At 28.2% G+C, this 18,686-nt stretch overlaps 1 protein-coding gene and 1 long non-coding RNA gene across 2 annotated transcripts in view; both read left to right on the forward strand.

The window, feature by feature from the left end:
• LOC148237000 (uncharacterized) overlaps nucleotides 1-18,686 on the forward strand; it is a 495,914-nt gene that overhangs the window by 453,837 nt on the left and 23,391 nt on the right. The gene's annotated exons all lie outside the window — the stretch shown is intronic.
• Nucleotides 292-2,345, forward strand: LOC148237007 (uncharacterized). Its single transcript, XR_015809164.1, has 3 exons — nucleotides 292-1,543; nucleotides 1,616-1,843; nucleotides 1,923-2,345. It is a non-coding gene; the product is annotated as an uncharacterized LOC148237007 (long non-coding RNA).

The raw sequence follows: 18,686 nt of genomic DNA on the forward strand, positions 1-18,686 counted from the left end.
GTATTTTTTCTGTCCTGTAATTTGGAAATTTCGACCGTTTATTTTATTGAGTGAATTTTATCTATCACGAGATAGCACCGATTTACTGGAAGTGATTCTCAGAAGTGACTCTTTTTTTGAAATTGGGAATTTCTTTTGTGATAAGAAATAATATGATGCACTTAAAAAAATATGAATAATAATTCAGTTTAGCTAACGCTGTCGTGTAAATCGCATCTTGTTTTCGTGTGCTCGAGTGAATATTCTAAAAATAATAAAAAAATAAAATAAATAAAAGGAACTTTGTGCTGCAGTGATTCTTTAAAAATATTACGCTTACGCCTCTTTATAAAATATAGTGTCTATAAAAATATAAATTCAGTGTATTTTATATAACAACGTGTTAAAAATATAGTTTTTATTTAAATATAATTATAACCCAAATAAATAAATGGCAGAAGATAGTTTTGTAGAGGAAAATTACGCGGACAATGATTCAAATATTCCCAGTGATAACGAAAACTTTAGTGATAGTGATACAAGTTCGATTGTTCATGAAAGAAATCGTCCTCGAGTAATGATGCCTATTAGCGATGGAGAAGATACTGAGGATGATGATATTCCATTAGATTGGTGTGAAACTGATACACCTAGGCATAACCAGCCATTTGAAGGATTGTCGGGAGCAACTTTTGATGTTGATATCACGCGCCCTGAAGAAATCGCCGAAAAATTTATCGGTGATGACCTGTTCCGCATTATTGCAGAAGAAACAAATAGATACCGTGCTCAAACTTGGAATAAGTACAAACAAGAAGTTAAAAATATTATACAAGAAAAAAATAAGAATATGTGGGGCTTACCGGATATTCTAAAAAAGGCTAAACTACGAATATTTGAAAGTAAATATAAGCGAAACGGGGAAATTTTATTACAATTGTGGAAAACAGTAAAGAGTAGAGATATTCGAATGATATCAACAATCCATAATACAAATATTGTAAACACTGAAAAAACTGACAGAAGAACTGGGCTGCGTATAAAAAAAACAATTTGTATAATTGATTACAATAAATACATGAAGGGAGTAGATCGGGCTGATCAATACCTTTCGTACTATCCAATATATCGTAAAACTAAAAAATGGACGAAAAAAGTAGCCATGTATTTATTTAACTGTGCATTATTCAATACATTTACAGTGTATAGAAGTGTAAATTCAAACAGCAATATAAAGTTTTATGATTATTTAATGAAAATAGCAAAATATTGGATAGAGGAAAAAACACCAGAAACAGAAACACCAACAATTTCAGAAATGTCTGAAAATTCACAACCGACATCCACATTCGCCACTGCTCCCTCATTTCAAAGGCTTTCAGGCAGTTTAAAACAACACCAATTAGTCAGGATATCATCTACTAATGAGCGTAAAAGAAGAAGATGCATAGTTTGTATCGCACATAAAATAAGAAAAGATTCTCTTTACATGTGCAAAGAATGTAAAGTAGCTTTACATGTTGGTGAATGTTTCTCCTCGTATCATTTGAAGAAACATTACTAGGTAAATAATAAAAATAACGTTTGTGAATTTTGAATTTTATTTTTTTGATAATTCGTATTGGTATTATTTTAGAATTAAATATTGTGAAAAGTGAATTACAAGGGAAAGACATTGAATAATAATAAAGTGTGTACCTGAAATATTCCGTATTAGTGTGGAGAAATTTATAATGGTGAGTGCACTTTAAACTTGCATTATATAAATAGTTATTGTGAAAAGTGATTTACACGTGAAAGATAATGTACAATATCTGTGTATGTGCCTGGAAGATTTCGCATTACGATGGAGCGAATTACAATGGTGAGTGAATATTTTATTGCAATTGAATTATATATCAGTAAACTCATATTAGTAAAAATGTCATTTCTCATTTTTGTAGATAATCATTTGCACAAAATATCACAATACGAAAAAAAAGTGTGCTTGAAAAAAGTTTTTTTAAATTTGAAAAAGTTTGAGAACTGCTGGATGACTCAATTTAAATTATTTTTATTTAAATTTTTAGGTTATTCATTTTTATAATTTTAAAATCAAGATAATCATTTTAAAAATCTAATAATAAGGAAATGTAATAATTAATTTTTATTTCCGGCGATCCACATGTTGAGAACCACCTAATAATGACTTAAATTAATGCATTGATACATTTTTAACATGTTTAGAAAAATTCAACTAAATATTCGGACCGTATCAAAAAATACATAAATTTAAATAAAAAAGGTAAAATTCGCGAAGATTTGTGAAAAGGTGCCGGTATTTAGCGTAAGTCTGGTAGTGAAACTGCCGGTCGGTAAAGTGTTAATCTAAAAATATTAAAAGAAACCGTGTGAATATTTTGTTTTAATTATTTTTTTACATAATATGTACAAGGAAAAAAGATTGAAGCTACTATTTTTTACCATATCATATTACAGACATTACTTATAAACACAACCGACATACGTATCTCGCAATTTCGCGGTTTATACATTTTTATAGCTTTGCCTTAAAGTTATTGTAAAGTAGGGGCATTATAGTGTTCCACTTATAAAAGAACGGACGGTCACAGCAAGCGGGTACGTGCGGCGTATGCACGGCAGGTGTTACATTATATTTATTCAGACACTGGTGACTGGAGTCTGAATTGTGGAGACTTGCATGGCTACGGGCTACGTAACTACGGGTGGCGTAGCTCGTATGTTTCGGCTATAAATATTTGACCGTAGCCGGCTAGCCAGCAAGCTGCATTTCTGGCGAGTGCTGCTTCTGTATTTATAGCAGCTTTTTGCTTTCGGACTGGGCTAGTCAACCAAATTGGTTTTGCTATATGCACTAGTATATGGAATGTATACAAAGTAATATACAGGAGAAGCTTTATATATTGCACTGAAATTAATTCATATTAAGCAATAGAATAAATAACTAGAGATTAAACATGTATACATATGTATGTAGAAGAACAGATTAAGTTTACGTAAGATAATTTAATACCATTAAAACAAGGCTTAGCCTTAACTAAAAATAATTATAGTTTTCATGTTCATGTTTCATAATTATTTGTAATACACAAGCTATTACTTAAAACAATATATAGATGAAAATCTGGGGTCATTATCAGGTGGCATTGTCAAATGCGGAAAAGTCTAGATTAATCAAAAAGAGGGTTCCTTAGAGGCTAATAACTTTGCCGCTTAGTAGACCATATCGCAATGACTTCTTGATTTGGGTGTCGTTTTCTTTTATATATTTTATTTCACTAAATGATTTTTTTGTTTATCATTGTCTGTTCTTCTAGTATGTTGTTGCTTCCTTGTAAGAAATTTTCGTTGTATTTATTATTTCTCGTTATGTTTTTGTACCGTCTGGGTGTTTAGATCAATGAAATGTGTTCCAGAGATCAATGAAATGTGTTTCAGAGATCAATGAAATGTGTTCCAGAGTTCTTGGGTTATTTGTCATAGTCCGTTAGCGTTCCAAATTGCTAGCTTTGTAATTTTTATCATTTATTTATTTCAGGTACAAGTGCTCTAAGCATTGTGTCTATTTTGCTTATTAAGTTTGTAGTTATATTTTCAAGTTACTTTTTAGTGATTCGTATTATACGCATTTATTTTACCGTTTCAGTTTTTTAAATTTAGAGGAGCGAAGGATGAAATATTTAGTGAAAAATATTTTTTTTCGGTAGGAAAGATCATCTAGTGATTTTCCCACAATTAAAACATACAAAGCATAAATAATCAATTCCTTTGTGTTTCATGTGTAGTTCGGCAAGGCAAGTTGGATGAATCGATTAATCTAAAATCTAGATTTTATACGTCTTTCATTAATTATGTAACAGGTTTTCTTGAAAACTTTAACCTCTTCTATACTACAAGGTATCACATTATGTCAGATCCCCTTTTGTCCTCCTTCATATGACCCCCATTTCACAGCAGCAATATGATTTCGCGTAATAAAAACAATTGATGGAATATAAAGCAATTACAATTACTGTTTTAAATACTCTTTAGAATTATTGTGTATATTTTAATTTCCCTACCCCTTTACTTTCCTTTGTAGAAGCCTTCGAATTAAAGTAAAAAAAACTGCAATTTTAAATCGCTATTTTTTAGCACATATATTCGAAATAAAAGTAATTTCGTGTTTGTTTTATTTTTTTTAAATATATAACATATCTTATATAATTATTATGTCACGTTCTTTGTAACTTATTTTTTAATAGTTGCCCTTAACTTTTTTGCTACAATAACATATCTTGTTTGTTATGTCATTATACGTTATATTATTTACATGAAACTTTTTGTAAAATCGTTGCTTGTTAGATAAATTCCTTGAATTCAGAATATATATTATTACTTTCACCCATTTTTTTTTCGTGATTATATTATTACTTAATTGTGAATTTTGATTCATAGGTTTTGAAATTATTGTGTTTAAATAAAAATGTATGACTATATAAATTTTTTTATACAATATGTACTATTAAATCTAATTTATTAATTGAATAAGCTCTTTTTTAAATATGTACATATATCATTTTTTAACAAAATTATTTAATAAAATTTTGCCAATAAATTTAATAACCCGTTTTTATGAAAGATGAATATCTAAAGAATTGTGCAGTTATATAAAATATTTTTTTTAAATAACCTAGTTTTATTTTTGTTTAACGATTGTATACAAATATTTAATGCTACACACATGACTAATAAAACATTCAATTATAATTTAAAATATAAACGATTTTTAAAAATTAAATAGATTTGTAGTTAGAGAATTATTTACTTAATCAGGTTATTGAATCTTGGTGAAAATTTTTTTTTTAAATAATACACTTTATAAATCAGAATCAAATGATATATACAATGGACGAGAAAGTTCTAAAAAAAATTTTAGTTATAAATATTTGTTTTTCATAGCATCATATAAATTGAATATAAAACGAAATCAACTATTGTTATATGAATTGCCAAAATCGCATTTTGTTATTAAGCGTATACATTTTATGTTTATCCAGTGTCGTATTGTGCATAATTAAAATTATAATAACTCATCAGAATTCAACATTTCAGAATTTTAATTAATTATTTCAACTTATATTTGATACGGTAAAAATGTATGATCCATTGTTATTTTGATTAAAATCACCAGTTTTTATAACATGTATGATTTTAATTAATATTCATTCGCGTTAAATTAAAATTATATACGATGTTACATTATACGCTTGAATTAATATCAGCGCACAAAACATTCCAACTCATCGTAAATTTTAATCCCAACCATTGGAACTACTGATATAATCAAGTTTCATATGTTCGCTAATTGGAAGAGAATGTGGCTTTCGTACATCACTTAGCAGTTTTCAGTTTCGTTTATGTCTCGCCACACTCTGATACACATGTATTATTTAATATATAATATTTATTAAGCTTATGAAATTCATACCCAGCACAAAAACTTTTAAGCTTGTCTGTTTCGAGTGCAGTGTATTAAAATATTTTAAGCACACTTTTGTATTGGAGCCTTTTTCTAGGCTTTTTAGGCTAGATCCATTCTGAAGAGAAAATGCCACTAGGGGAAAAATTCAAAGTGACACCTATGAGTCGTTGTCTTGAATTGTTGCCCCATTCGCATCTTGATGGCTTCCACTCCGTGGAGTTTGTAGGCGAATCGACACAAAGAAATAATTTTTGAAACATTGTCATAATTTATTCAGGCCGCTCGACTTGCTTTTGCAGCGGCAATTTAAGATGATTCATTTCGCTTGATAAAATTTAAAAGACGCATAATAGTTAAAATGGTATTTTCTACCTCGAGTCTTATAATAACGTAACAAAATTACAATAATGGCCTGATTTTTCTGTTTGAGTAAAACCAACAACGCAATCGCATTATCAACTATGTTTTTAATTATAATAAATATAGAATAGTAGAGGAGATGAAGTTCAGTTTAATGATTTTCAATTAAATAATTTATAGTTACTAAAAGCATTCAAGATATCATCTAGCTTCAATGCAGTATATCACTAAGTTTCAATATATAAACTATTTAAGTATCAAACTCTATATTATCCTCTCCAAATAATACGCTCGTGCCTAAGAAGCAAAGCTATGTTACTTCGCTAAATAATGATCACTCGATACCGCGTAAAGTTCTAGTCAGAGTTCCTTAGGGAAATTTACTTGTGCGGTTTCTCTTCGTGTTATATTAATATATACTAATGTTAATAACGTTAAAAAAAAAAAACAGTTTTTATGGTCAAAAATATGTTTTAGAAATGTTAAATTTAAATTTATTAGGTTAAGGCTTTAAAGGACACCTTTGCCTCCTTCTTGAATAATGCATACAATTAATAGGAAGCGTTAATAATTTAAGCTTGTTTATTAGTAAGCAAAAATAAATATTTTTTCCTACTAAATATGATAATCAAGTGGCAACATTTTAAAACTTACAGATTTTGTCATTTCAGTGTGAAGATGACACGTTTGACGTTTATAAAGTTTCTATTAATTTTTAGCTAAATGAGTAAAGTAAAATATACAATTTTGAGTAATTTCGAAAAATATTTTATTTTCTTAAAAACATATTTGAAAACCTGCGTTATTAAATAGTAACGCTCGTCATTTTTTTAAGAATGATTTTACTATTTTCTTAAGCTCTTATTAAAAATAATATAAAGCAGCCAATAGTTCATTAAAACATATGATTGAAAGTCTCTAAAACTAAACTACAGATGGAATAGACTTTTTAATAAAAATCGTCTGTATTTATATACATATGAATACTTACACTATTTTTCATTTCCTTTATTTTTTTTTGTATAGACTCTATACATATAGATCTTTCGATGTGATATCATCTATAAAAAAAATTCTACAAAATAACTAACATTTTGTTTGATGATTACGTAGTAAATATTTATTAAAAATATTTACTATATTTTTAATAAGGCGTGAACAATACTGTAGTTTGTAATGCATAAAGCAAGGCACGTTAAAAATTCAGCACATAGAATTGCATATGATACATTCGTGTTCAGCATATTATAATATTTACAGATAATATGAAATTCTAGTACAATGAAATATTCCTGTAAAAAACGGATACAATGAAAACTGTTATGATATTTATGTGTGCGAAGCATCTTTAAAAAATGTCATATAATGTTAAATCTTTAGTAAAAATCATCCAACTCCAGAGATAGATATGTCTGATATTTCCTTTAAGAATTTTTAATTTGTTGCTTTTTTCAATTTTATGATACGATTTATTTTATAAAATATATATAATATTATTCAAGTGCTATTATTTTTAATAGCACTTGAATTAATTAGTTTATATAATATTCTAAAATTTAATTTAATTTTTATAATTAATTTTACAAACATGCTTTTATATACAAATCTTATTACTGGTTTATTTTCTACAATATTATGAAAAATAATTTAACAATAATGGTTACAATCTAATAAGGAAAAAATAAAATTAATAATTAAAAAAAAAATAATGCGAATTATATTAATACAAGACAGTTATTTTTATAAATCATAATTGATTCTGTGATTAGTCGTCCGTAATAAAATAATCAGAAATATAATTATTTGGCGTGTGTTAAAAGCAAGTAACAGACACTAAAATTCCCATAGTTATCGCTCATCGATCATTTATTCCGTCAGTCCTAAGAAAACCATCCCATAGTTTATAATAATTTCAGGTTATACGGCATGCTATCCATCCAATCGCGTTGTATTCAAATAGTGCACCAGCGAAAGCAATAATTCATAAGAAGTAATTACGGCATCGAAATGCCTCGTAATCCACAATTCCGAATCGGCATTGGCCCGGCGAAACCGCAACACTCTTGGAATTAATAATGCAAATTCCTGATTTATCGTTTTCGCCCTGCATTCGAAACACCAAGAAAGCCGTAAAATACCGACCATATGTTGCCGGAATTTCCAGAAAAGTCTGCAACGTTGTTTTTCAGGTGGGAAAGGGGGTTGAGAAATAATCCATTGGCGCTTTTGGCTTCCGGCACAGTCTGCTTGCTGTTGATTTACATCCAGGATTAGGATGACACACAACCTGGTTTCGGGCCATGGATATAGGGGGGTTAATTTGTTTAAGCGCGCCACGCCTCGTCGGTGACGTTTGATTTAGCGCGGCTACTAGAAGATAGTGACAGCGCGCTGTGCCGAAACGTCGGGAAGTGCATATGACGCCAGCCGCCTTCAGTCCCTAATCTCGGTTATTTGACAGCTAGGCCCAATATCTCAGTCATTAGTCAAAATGTTGCTTGGGTTTAATTAAGCGGTGTTTGTTGCTTGAGTGGGGTATACGGGGAGGTGTTATTACACCTACATAATATGTACTATGAGTAGATAAATAAATTTTATAAATTTAAATTAAAAATAGTTTGATATATGGATAACGACTGGAATTTTAATTACGTAGCCCGTTTCGTTTCGAGTGACCTTAGGAGTAAAAAATATTAATTCAAAACCTTCCTTTAATCTTATATATAACTGTTCTAAGACGTCACTTCCGCTTCTAGACGCGCTCACTTCAAAATTGAAACGCTCTACGTTAAATTTGTTACTCTGTAAATCGTATCGCTCTGTCTGAACGCTTTACCAAAATTATATATTTAATTTAAATAATATAAATTAAAATTGATTTCTGAGCCCCGAGGTATTGAATTATTTTGTTTTTAATCAGACTCCGACTGTCTACCAATGGAAAATCAGCATTTAAATATAAAACACGATGGCTTAAAAATATTTTTTATTAATTTTTCATGTGCGTTGTTCGATTTGACTGAATATAAATATTTGGAATGTAAATTACCTATACGCTATTTGCTTTAACACAGTCAGTTAGACACAAAGAGCTATCCATTTTATCATTATTCATAATTGATAACGAGATGGCGAATTTTGTTTTACGCTATTAGCTCTAAAACACACGATACGGATATACGTTTGATATACTTATCATTACTCCTGTTTATATTTTGAACAAATTTATAGAAATTAAAATCATTACTATATTTTTTATATTTATATCAATAAATCAGAGTAAGTCATAAAGCTTTATTAGAGCAAAATATTTTTTTAAATATATAAAATAAATATATATTTTTATATATTTATATTTTTAACCTTAAGTGTTACTTTTAAAAAGTTGTTTACACAAAAGCTTTTGTCTTACCGTATAAAATTTAATGTATATCTTATATTAAGCTATTTATTCTTCATAATAATATATTTTTTAAATATTATTTTAAAAAAATCGGGTAATAAGACATCGAAAATATGCTACAACACAATCAATGACTAATATTTTATATAAAGGTTCAGATGTGTATTAATAATATTTAATAATATTATTTAGCCAAGTTGCAAACAAGTCAAATAATATAAAATTTTGTGTTTTACTATTATTAAGCCATGTTTTGCACCTATTTTTTTAATGACATACAATGTCTCGTTTTATTATTATTCAGCTAATATGCAAACATATGTTCAAATAACTTAAAAATATTACGTAGTTTGTCTAAATATATTTACCATTATACAAATTAGGTTTTATTTATTACTATTATCATAACAACTATTTTTTTACTGTAAAATTTAAATGATTGCTGATAAGACTCATTACAAAAAAAAAACGAGCTTAGCTTTTTTCTGGCAAATATTTGTTTTTACATTGTGAAATGTGTATTTCTTTTTTTTTTAAAGCTTTTAAACGTTTTCGTAATATTTTTTCAATAGTTTTATTATTAAACTGTATGATATATTTTTATAAAAAAACAATTAATTATTATGTACTTTAAATTCAAAATATTTTTAGCAAGATTTTTTTACGGACAAATATTTTTTTTTATCAATATAGCAAAAAATTAAATAAATTGTAACACAACAAAAATTTGCAGTTATCTGTAAAATAAATATAGATATCGACAGCAAAAGTAGAGTAATAGATATGTTTTTATGCTTAAATAATAAAATACCAATATATCATAGAATTTCACAAAAAAAATAACATGTTACACACATTAGATTAATCGAATTTTTTATCCAAACTTTTATAAAAATACATTTGACATCAAAACAAAAAATTTGACCTTATCGTATTTTTTATCATTACACAAACAAAGATTACTTTTAACGGCGTTTATACTGTACCGTGAGGAATTTCTCCAATGCCGTTTTATGTATTATATAATACAAACACATGTTTGTACTATGGCGGATAAACTTCTAAATATGTTACAATTCACATATACAAAATTTTGTCCCCATCGGCATCTCAGAAATATTTAAATTTAATGATAATTTTCTGTTTTTGCACACGCGAGGCGCTGCGAGTGCGGCACCCCAAGCGGTGCTTATCGGCGATAATGGCACCATAAATAAAGAAACGAGTATACGGATTGCAGACGATTCTTTGATACCATAATTCGTTCGCAGTGATAACGCCAGGACTATATTTTATACCAGGTTCATATCGCGACGATTAAACGAGAGTGTGGCTTGGTATTGTTTGCTTCAGAATGAGCTTTTGCACCTTGTTGCAGTGGTGCGCTTTGTGTGAATTGTATCAAAGGGGTGGGTCAGATTTGCCGCAGAATATTAAATTATATCTTATGTAAATAATATTAATTTGTTCAATATGAATCTGACTACTGGAAGAGAACAATATCGTTTTGATGTAGTAATTGAGAGTTTAGTTTAACACGAACTTTGTTAGCTTAAATTTTGTTCAACCAGAAGGTTCTATATCAAGATCTCGACCTAAATACGAGCGCAATGAATCATTTGTGATCAGTCTCGAAGGCTTTTATTATTGTATACTAAACGAAGGTAGCAAATATTATTAAAATTTTTATTTTTATCAAAAATTTTATTCAAAATCTATTACGGATCGAGTAGCAAAATGCATAAATAACCGAGATTTAATTATTTAAATAGTGTCGTAAGATAACAACGAGCACCAGAGGAAATATTAAAATGGGAACGCGGAAATAGAGATGAGGCACACATTAAGGAGATTCGAAGCGGATGTGCTGTGAACGAGGAACGCTTAGGGCCTCGGCTGTTACAGTGAATAAGAGGCAGCTTTGCCCCTAGCCATCCAGAAGGACGTTTAAAACCCTACTGTGTGAATGCTCAAACTATTTTATTCAAGTTGTGTTTGGTACTATAAATTAGGGATAACAAAGAATACTTGCATTTTTTTCATTGATGCATTTAATGGACAATTTAGAATTTAATATTTTTTTACTATATATATGCAATTTACTACAATTTATTTTAAAACATTTTTATCCATACTATTATTTCTTAATTCTCTTCTAAATATATATTTATATTTTCATTGTAAAAATAAAGCTTCACAAACTGTTTTAGCGAAATCATATCCGAAGTTTTTCCCCAGTTTTATAATTTAATATTTTGCACTAGTAAAATTAATAAACGCTGCTCTAAAATGTCTATGAAACTCAATTCGACTGTTAAAACCCAACTTGTTTAGGCATAGTTTCTGCACTTTTATTGGGTATATTCGGTTTTGAAGCGCAAATGGACGTTTCGCACCTGTTAGAGTGAATGTGTAATTTCCAGTGAAGTTATATTTTCACTAGTATAAATATAATTTCACTAACTTGTGCTTAAATTTATGTTTTTTTATATAGTAGTATCCGATACATGAGATTAGTGGGTTAATGTAGCTTATAGTATTTTTTGGTATGAAAATTACTATTTTTTTTGTTAGTATATTAGGCTATCGTGAAGTTTTTTTAAATTAATATAAAAAGATGTTAAATATTATTTTTACGATATAGTACTCAACTCCGGAAAAGCATATGTTCAAATTATTCGGAATATTTTTTTTTATTGAATGTCGGTCTTAAGGCCGCAATATCAGCAAGCCTTTTAGAGCGAATGTGTTCAATTTAACCCTTTGAGTAGTGAGTTAATTTATACACATTTGTTAATTTGTTAGTATACACATGGTAGTGAGTTAATTTATTTTTCCATAATAATTTATGTCGTAATTTATTTATTAATATTTTATATTGCATTTGTAGAAAATTATACAAAAATTAGTGATTCTCAACGTTTTATTGCTTTAACTTATTTTACTACTTTTTTGTATTAGCATGTTTTATATTTCGTTTATTTATTTTACATATTTGACTTTTGTGGATTTTTTATATCAATTCTGAGGCTTTTAATATTTTTTATAAAATTATTATAAAATATTTTTTCTTATGTTTTTTCAATAAAAAACCGTTAGTTTTATTTTCTATACAAATCAAATTGAAAAAAATATTATATTGATATAATGTATAATATTTATTATTTCTTCAGTTGTATATGTTAATATATTACTGTTTGTGGTACTTTAAAATATAAATACCGACCGCCGTACAGGTACGGCGATACCGCTTAAATGGTTAAGTTTGTAATCCATGTGTAATTTAGGTATTTTCTGCTCTGTTTACTTCATCTAGGCAGTGTCAAAATTCGTCTAAGTTTGATAAATATAATTTACTGCTTTTTCTGATTGATTTTGATTATCCACATCTCAAATTCACACTCCCGAAATTAACAGAATATACTTATTGGTTCACTTGCTGCTATACATTTATTTTTAAAATTCCCATCCAAATACATTTTATTATTCGATTGCGTATCACGTCAGCAGCCGGGCTTGGAACTCATATACACACAATACGCAGGGGGCGTAATCTCGGTACATTAATTCGCGACTCTGATTTAGTGGCATGCCACGGGCGAAGGCTTATAAAGACTTTTGTTAGTCGGCTAGTCTAAAACGTCTCGGGTATTTTCATTAGAACGAGCAGCTACACGGTCGCATACTTGCGTGACAGCGAAAGAATTAAGTACACGTGTAACCCCGCGGCCGATAAATCTAGTCGAGAGGGAATGAAATTAATAAATAATTCCCGTTGCGTAAGTGTAGCTGTCGATACAAAAGAGCTGAAGCCGTAAATTACCTTGATCGGAGTGCTGGCTCGAGTGAAATGTCAAACAATAGTTGAAAAGTTGCAGGAAAAAACATTTCAAATCAAGCTCAAGAATTGTGCTGATATGTTACACTCTATGCTGTAAATACAGTGTGCTCATAATCTCTTTTATAATAGTGTTATGATATTTAAAAAATTGCGCTGAAAATTGAATATAGAAAATAAAAATAAACCTTGTTTTTTAATAACTATGCAATATTTTTTTAAAGGACAATTTGTAACGCATTAGTGTTTTGTCATTTTAACACTTTGTCACTATTATAATTGACTTTGGAATACAAAACATTGCATCCTCATTCATTTGAAACATAATGTGTCACTTCCTTCACAAGTGGTCGATCGGCTAGTAAATTAAATATTACCGGCCGACCCAAAAAGACACTTGCAAATTGACCCTTTACCTGCCGGTCGACCCAGAGATGTAAAACATGTTTATTGTTGATCAATACCATAATAAAAATGTAAATTATGATAACGCGAGATTGTGCTTGAAAGCAATTTATATACAACATATATTTCATAACAATATTTTTAAATTTATAAAACTCGACTTTCACTATTTATTTCTATATGGCGCGTATCTGTTTACTCTCTTATCATAGGTTTTAACGCTTAATGTTCACTAATAAAATAGCAATAAAAATAATAATTTAGGTAAATATAGAGTTGTGAGATACGCTAGCAAAAAACAATCTTTTGAGTACACAGTTTGTCTGCCAGATAGTAATATTTAACAAGCAAATGTAGCTTTATAGTTCTGTCAGTGTACAGTAGGAAGTACTAATGTAATATTATTTTGTTAATGTTAATTTTTAATGGCAATAAAATAATTATTTTTTTAATGATATTAAAATAATATTAGGTCAACTCCTTATTTTTATGTTATCAATATTTAAAATAAATATTTGAGTAAATATGTATGTTTTTATTATATTGATATGATTTTTTTTTTTATTTAAATTTGTAAAAATCTCAGTTTAATTCTTAATCAATCTTCACCCGCCATATTGATTAAAAATGGCGTTTTTTGAAAATTAAGAAATTCTTAAAAACGATAAAAAATGTTTTGCAATTTATGCGGTTATTTTAAAATTTCAAAATGGAAACTATTAAAAACATTATAAAATCACAAATTTATAAAAAAAATCTTTGAATGAAATTTAAAAAAAAATAGATTTTTATAAAAAATATCTGATATATGTAAAATATAATGAAGTTTAAAAATACGATAATCATATCGAATTGAAATATAGATCTTGTAAATATCTTGACTAAGTTCGTTAGTTCATTTTTAATTCTGTCTATTTCAAAAATTAAAAAATCGGTATTAACGAGAAAAGAAAAAAGATCAAAAATTTAATAGAAATAAGGTTTTATATTTTTTTCTTATTTAAATGTTTTTTGCAGATCATAATAACATAACATATATTGTTATGTAATATATATTGTAAAAATTGTTAATTTGTTATTTAAAAAAATAAGATAAAAGTAAAGTGGTCAAAAATATTTTAAAATAGAAATGAAAATTTTAAAAATCGTTTTTATAAAAAATGGAAATTTTTACATGTGTTCTGCCACTTATTGTACCTATATAGGATAGAAAACTCTCGTAGTTTTAATAAAATAAATATGAAACTCGTTCTAAAAAATAAATATGAAACTCGTTCTAAAAATAGATCTTGGCTAAGTTCCGATTTGGCTCACTAACGGGAAAAAATTTGCAACTATAAAAATAAAATAAAAATCGTTACTTTATTTTTTTTAAATAGTAAAAATGTAAATAGTGATAATAAATATTTAGTACTGCTTAGTATATCTTAATCAGGAATATTTTAATTTGCTGCATATATGAAATTCCGAGTACATAAATATGTTTTAATATATAGTCACCACACTTTACACCAGGCGCTTACGGTGAGATTCATTCGCTTTCGCTTGCTCGCGAGTTAAGTGACGAGAGTAAGGGAGAAGAAGTGGTCGTACGGAACGCATGTAACGCACGCCCTTATCTCTCACTCACTCTCGTCAATTCGAGCGCAGCGAGCGAGCAAAATGGAATGTATCTCACCGCTATACACTAGTGTGCTGGCATTGTGTCGTTGATTATTAACCAGCAGTACTCGTAAGTTAGGAAAATAAAATTTAATAAATATGTAATAATATTATCGAATTTCATTTTTTTGCTATATTTATTAATAATTTTATTTAGAACGTATGATTTTAATTTTTATTAAAAAAATTCTATCTAGCTAGTACTAAAACAAATTTGAGTGCAAAGGGTTATATATAAAATTAAAAATAAATGAGTTTTTTGGTAATTTCTGTGATATATATCTAAATTTAGAGGACACGTTAAATGCCGTAGTTTTAATGATATAAACATGAAACTTTTTGTAAATATTTTAGCTGGTCACTTTTATTTTTATTAAACGTCAGCTAAAAAAATATAGTAATTAAAACAAAAGCAAAATTAAAAAATGTTTTTTCAAAAAATTCCATTAAAAAGTTAGAGCAAAAATGCTGTATAGTAAATAATAAAATAAGAACCATTTTACATACATTATATACAAAAATCTACATCCTTCCTGCAGTCTTTATCGGACAATATTTTTTATTTTGTATTTCTTAAACCTTGAAAGCTAACATTAAATAATCGATTACATATGTACTTTCACCACAACAGGTGAATTTAGATTGAGGGATTCCCAATATTTCAGTTGAAAAAAGTTTCGTCCTCTTTTCCCGCTTTTAACCGATTATCATTGCGAGATGTATAAAAAGTGAAGTTATTATATAGCGTTTAATTATTGTCAACTATTTTTACACACTAAAAAAAAACACTACAACACAACGAAACTTAAATCGTTTCGTTTATTTTTATTAAAGCTAATAACCACTTTCATGTTTACGTTATTTTTATATTATTAAAATACAAATTAAGCCATAAAAAATATAAATGACTACATCAAAGTTGAAATATTACTTTATATTATTTGAATAAAGTGAAAAAGAAACAATACTCCAATTAACATATATTTAGATAAAAATCTGGTAACATTGAAGTGTGTTTATTTTTAAAGGAAAATATGCTTTGCTACTTTATGCGTATATTTTAATTTGATTTTATTTTTATCTTAGTCTCTAATACAATGTATGATAACGCAAAGTATTTTTTTATGTAAAAACGAGAATGTTCTTTGATCATTGGCAGCTGTCGCTTTTTATGATTATTAAAATTTTGCAAGGTGTTTTGTAAATTAATTTTGTTAATTCTCAAACTGTTATTCAAAATAATTGCCTGGCTACTGTTTTAGGCGGCACTTTTTCACTTGTAAATCTTCTGAATGTATGTTTATTTTATTTTTTATGTAAAGCACATTCAGCGAAAAGCATACTGACTTTGATGTCATTTCACAAACGAGCTCAATCTTATTCACAATAATTTATTACATACTCGAGCACGTCCCATTTGAACACAAATACGATTAACTTTTTGTTTTCACAAAAACCGGCACAACCATTGATGCTCAGCTTATTTACATATCGAGACCTCGAACACTGTAAAACGGATTATTTTTGAAAGGCTCAAGCCACCGTTTGTCAAAGTCTGCATCGGCAACAAAGACGAAGATATATGATCGACCTCCCACGCGCCGCCACTGAGTTTCCTCGCCGCTTTACACAGCGTCGAATAAATCACAAATTCAAAGAAAACACACCCTCACAGCTATATTTCGCACAATTCATTTATACACACCCATACACACGTGTGTAAGAGTAGTAACTCGTCTCGCGAAAACAATAATTACACGGCGGAATTTACGGAAATAAGTCAACAAATTAAGTTTTGCCGCACAACCGCCGACTACATGTTTAATCAGCGCACTCTGTGCGAAATATTAGGCGAATTAGTCGCGACAGTGGCGTCGCGCGGCGGGGATAAGCGACAAATTGATACGCGCGGCGCGTTTAATATACTGCCTCTGGAATTAAATCATTTTATACTAGGACATGCAGAATGTACGCATATATAGCCCGGGTGTGTGTTTTGCCGAAATTGAGATGATTGCGATTTATTGCGCTGTTTCCTTTTGAAATTCATCCGCGAGAACTTTGCTCCGGATTTAGATTGGATGAGTAAAAGTGGAGCGGTTTAGCTAACATTGGTTAGATTGGATAATTCAGTGATTTTGATTAAATGACTATTTATGTATATACATATATAATACATATATATAACAGCAAGAATAAGTGTTCACTGCTGTATAAACCGAAAGTTTATTTACAAAGATTTTAGCAGGTAGCGATGCGAAATTGCTAAAGAATATACTTGAATGAAAATTTTCAGTAACTATTAATTCGACTAAATTAATTTACATAGTTGTGTCTTATTTCTATCAATAAAGATAATTAAATGCTGAGAAAATGTCATAAACCGAAATTATTTTATAAAAATTGAAGCTATATATTTAATATATTATGTCCTGTTTTTTTAATATTTTTTTTAAATCAACAGGAAGTACATAAAAGTACTCTAAATTAACTGAAATATGTATTTACTACGGTAAATATATTTTATCCATAAACTTCTTGGAAGTATTATCCTATTTTATAAAAACAGACAGTATTATATTTGGATCTACTAACAATAAAAAATTGTTTTACTATTTATAGATATGTTTTATAGCATTAATGTATAGCTAGATACACAGAGCAAAGTATTTATTACAATAATAATTAATCTCAAGATGTAGGTCTGCCTTTTAGCAATGCAAATAGAAAGACTAGAAAGGATGGCTTAAATTGTCAATTTATATCATGTCTAGATGATTATTATTCAGATCGATCATCATAGTCTTGGTTTTCCTAGATTTGTTAATCTCGTGAATCGATAATTAAAATAAATCAAGCTGTTTATGGTATAATTATTAAAATTTATTTTACTGAGTTACGTAATTTGCCTTCAGTCTAATATCTCACTACTTTCTTAGTATTTTTGTTTACTTTGTCTTGACGCATTGAGCTTTGTCTTGTTACAACAAATAATAGAAGTAAAAAATATTTTAGTTGTGACACAGATAAAGAAAAAAACATAAATTAACAACACGGTATAAGTCGTTTCGAGATAACACTGACGTTGTTTAAATTAAATTTTAACAACGCTGAATTTTCACATAAGATAATAATGCTTTCGATAAAACGTGTAACTACTGCACCTTTATTTTATTGAAAAAATTATAAAAATTGTCAGAGTTCTTACATTAGCATATCAATTTTATTTATATATATTAGATTTTTCCAACCAAATAAATTAAGTTTTACGTAGCTACAATTATGAGTACGACCGTTTAATCAATTCTCAAAAAAATATTTCTTGAGAAAATTTTCACTATATTTATTAATAGGAATGTATATTTTAAAAATATAAATATATTTACATACATATGAATGTATTGTAAATATTTTATTTTCCTTAAAATCCTACATATTAATACTATATTATTGTGTAAATTAAACGTATTACCATAACAAATTAAGTACAAAAATCTAGCATAGAATGTTACTAATTTGTTAAGTAAGATTTTAATAAGTACTGAATTGTCTGT

Source organism: Plectrocnemia conspersa, unplaced genomic scaffold (genome assembly GCF_051122295.1).
Source record: "Plectrocnemia conspersa isolate PC_06_02 unplaced genomic scaffold, ASM5112229v1 ptg000003l, whole genome shotgun sequence".
NCBI lineage: Eukaryota > Metazoa > Arthropoda > Insecta > Trichoptera > Polycentropodidae > Plectrocnemia > Plectrocnemia conspersa.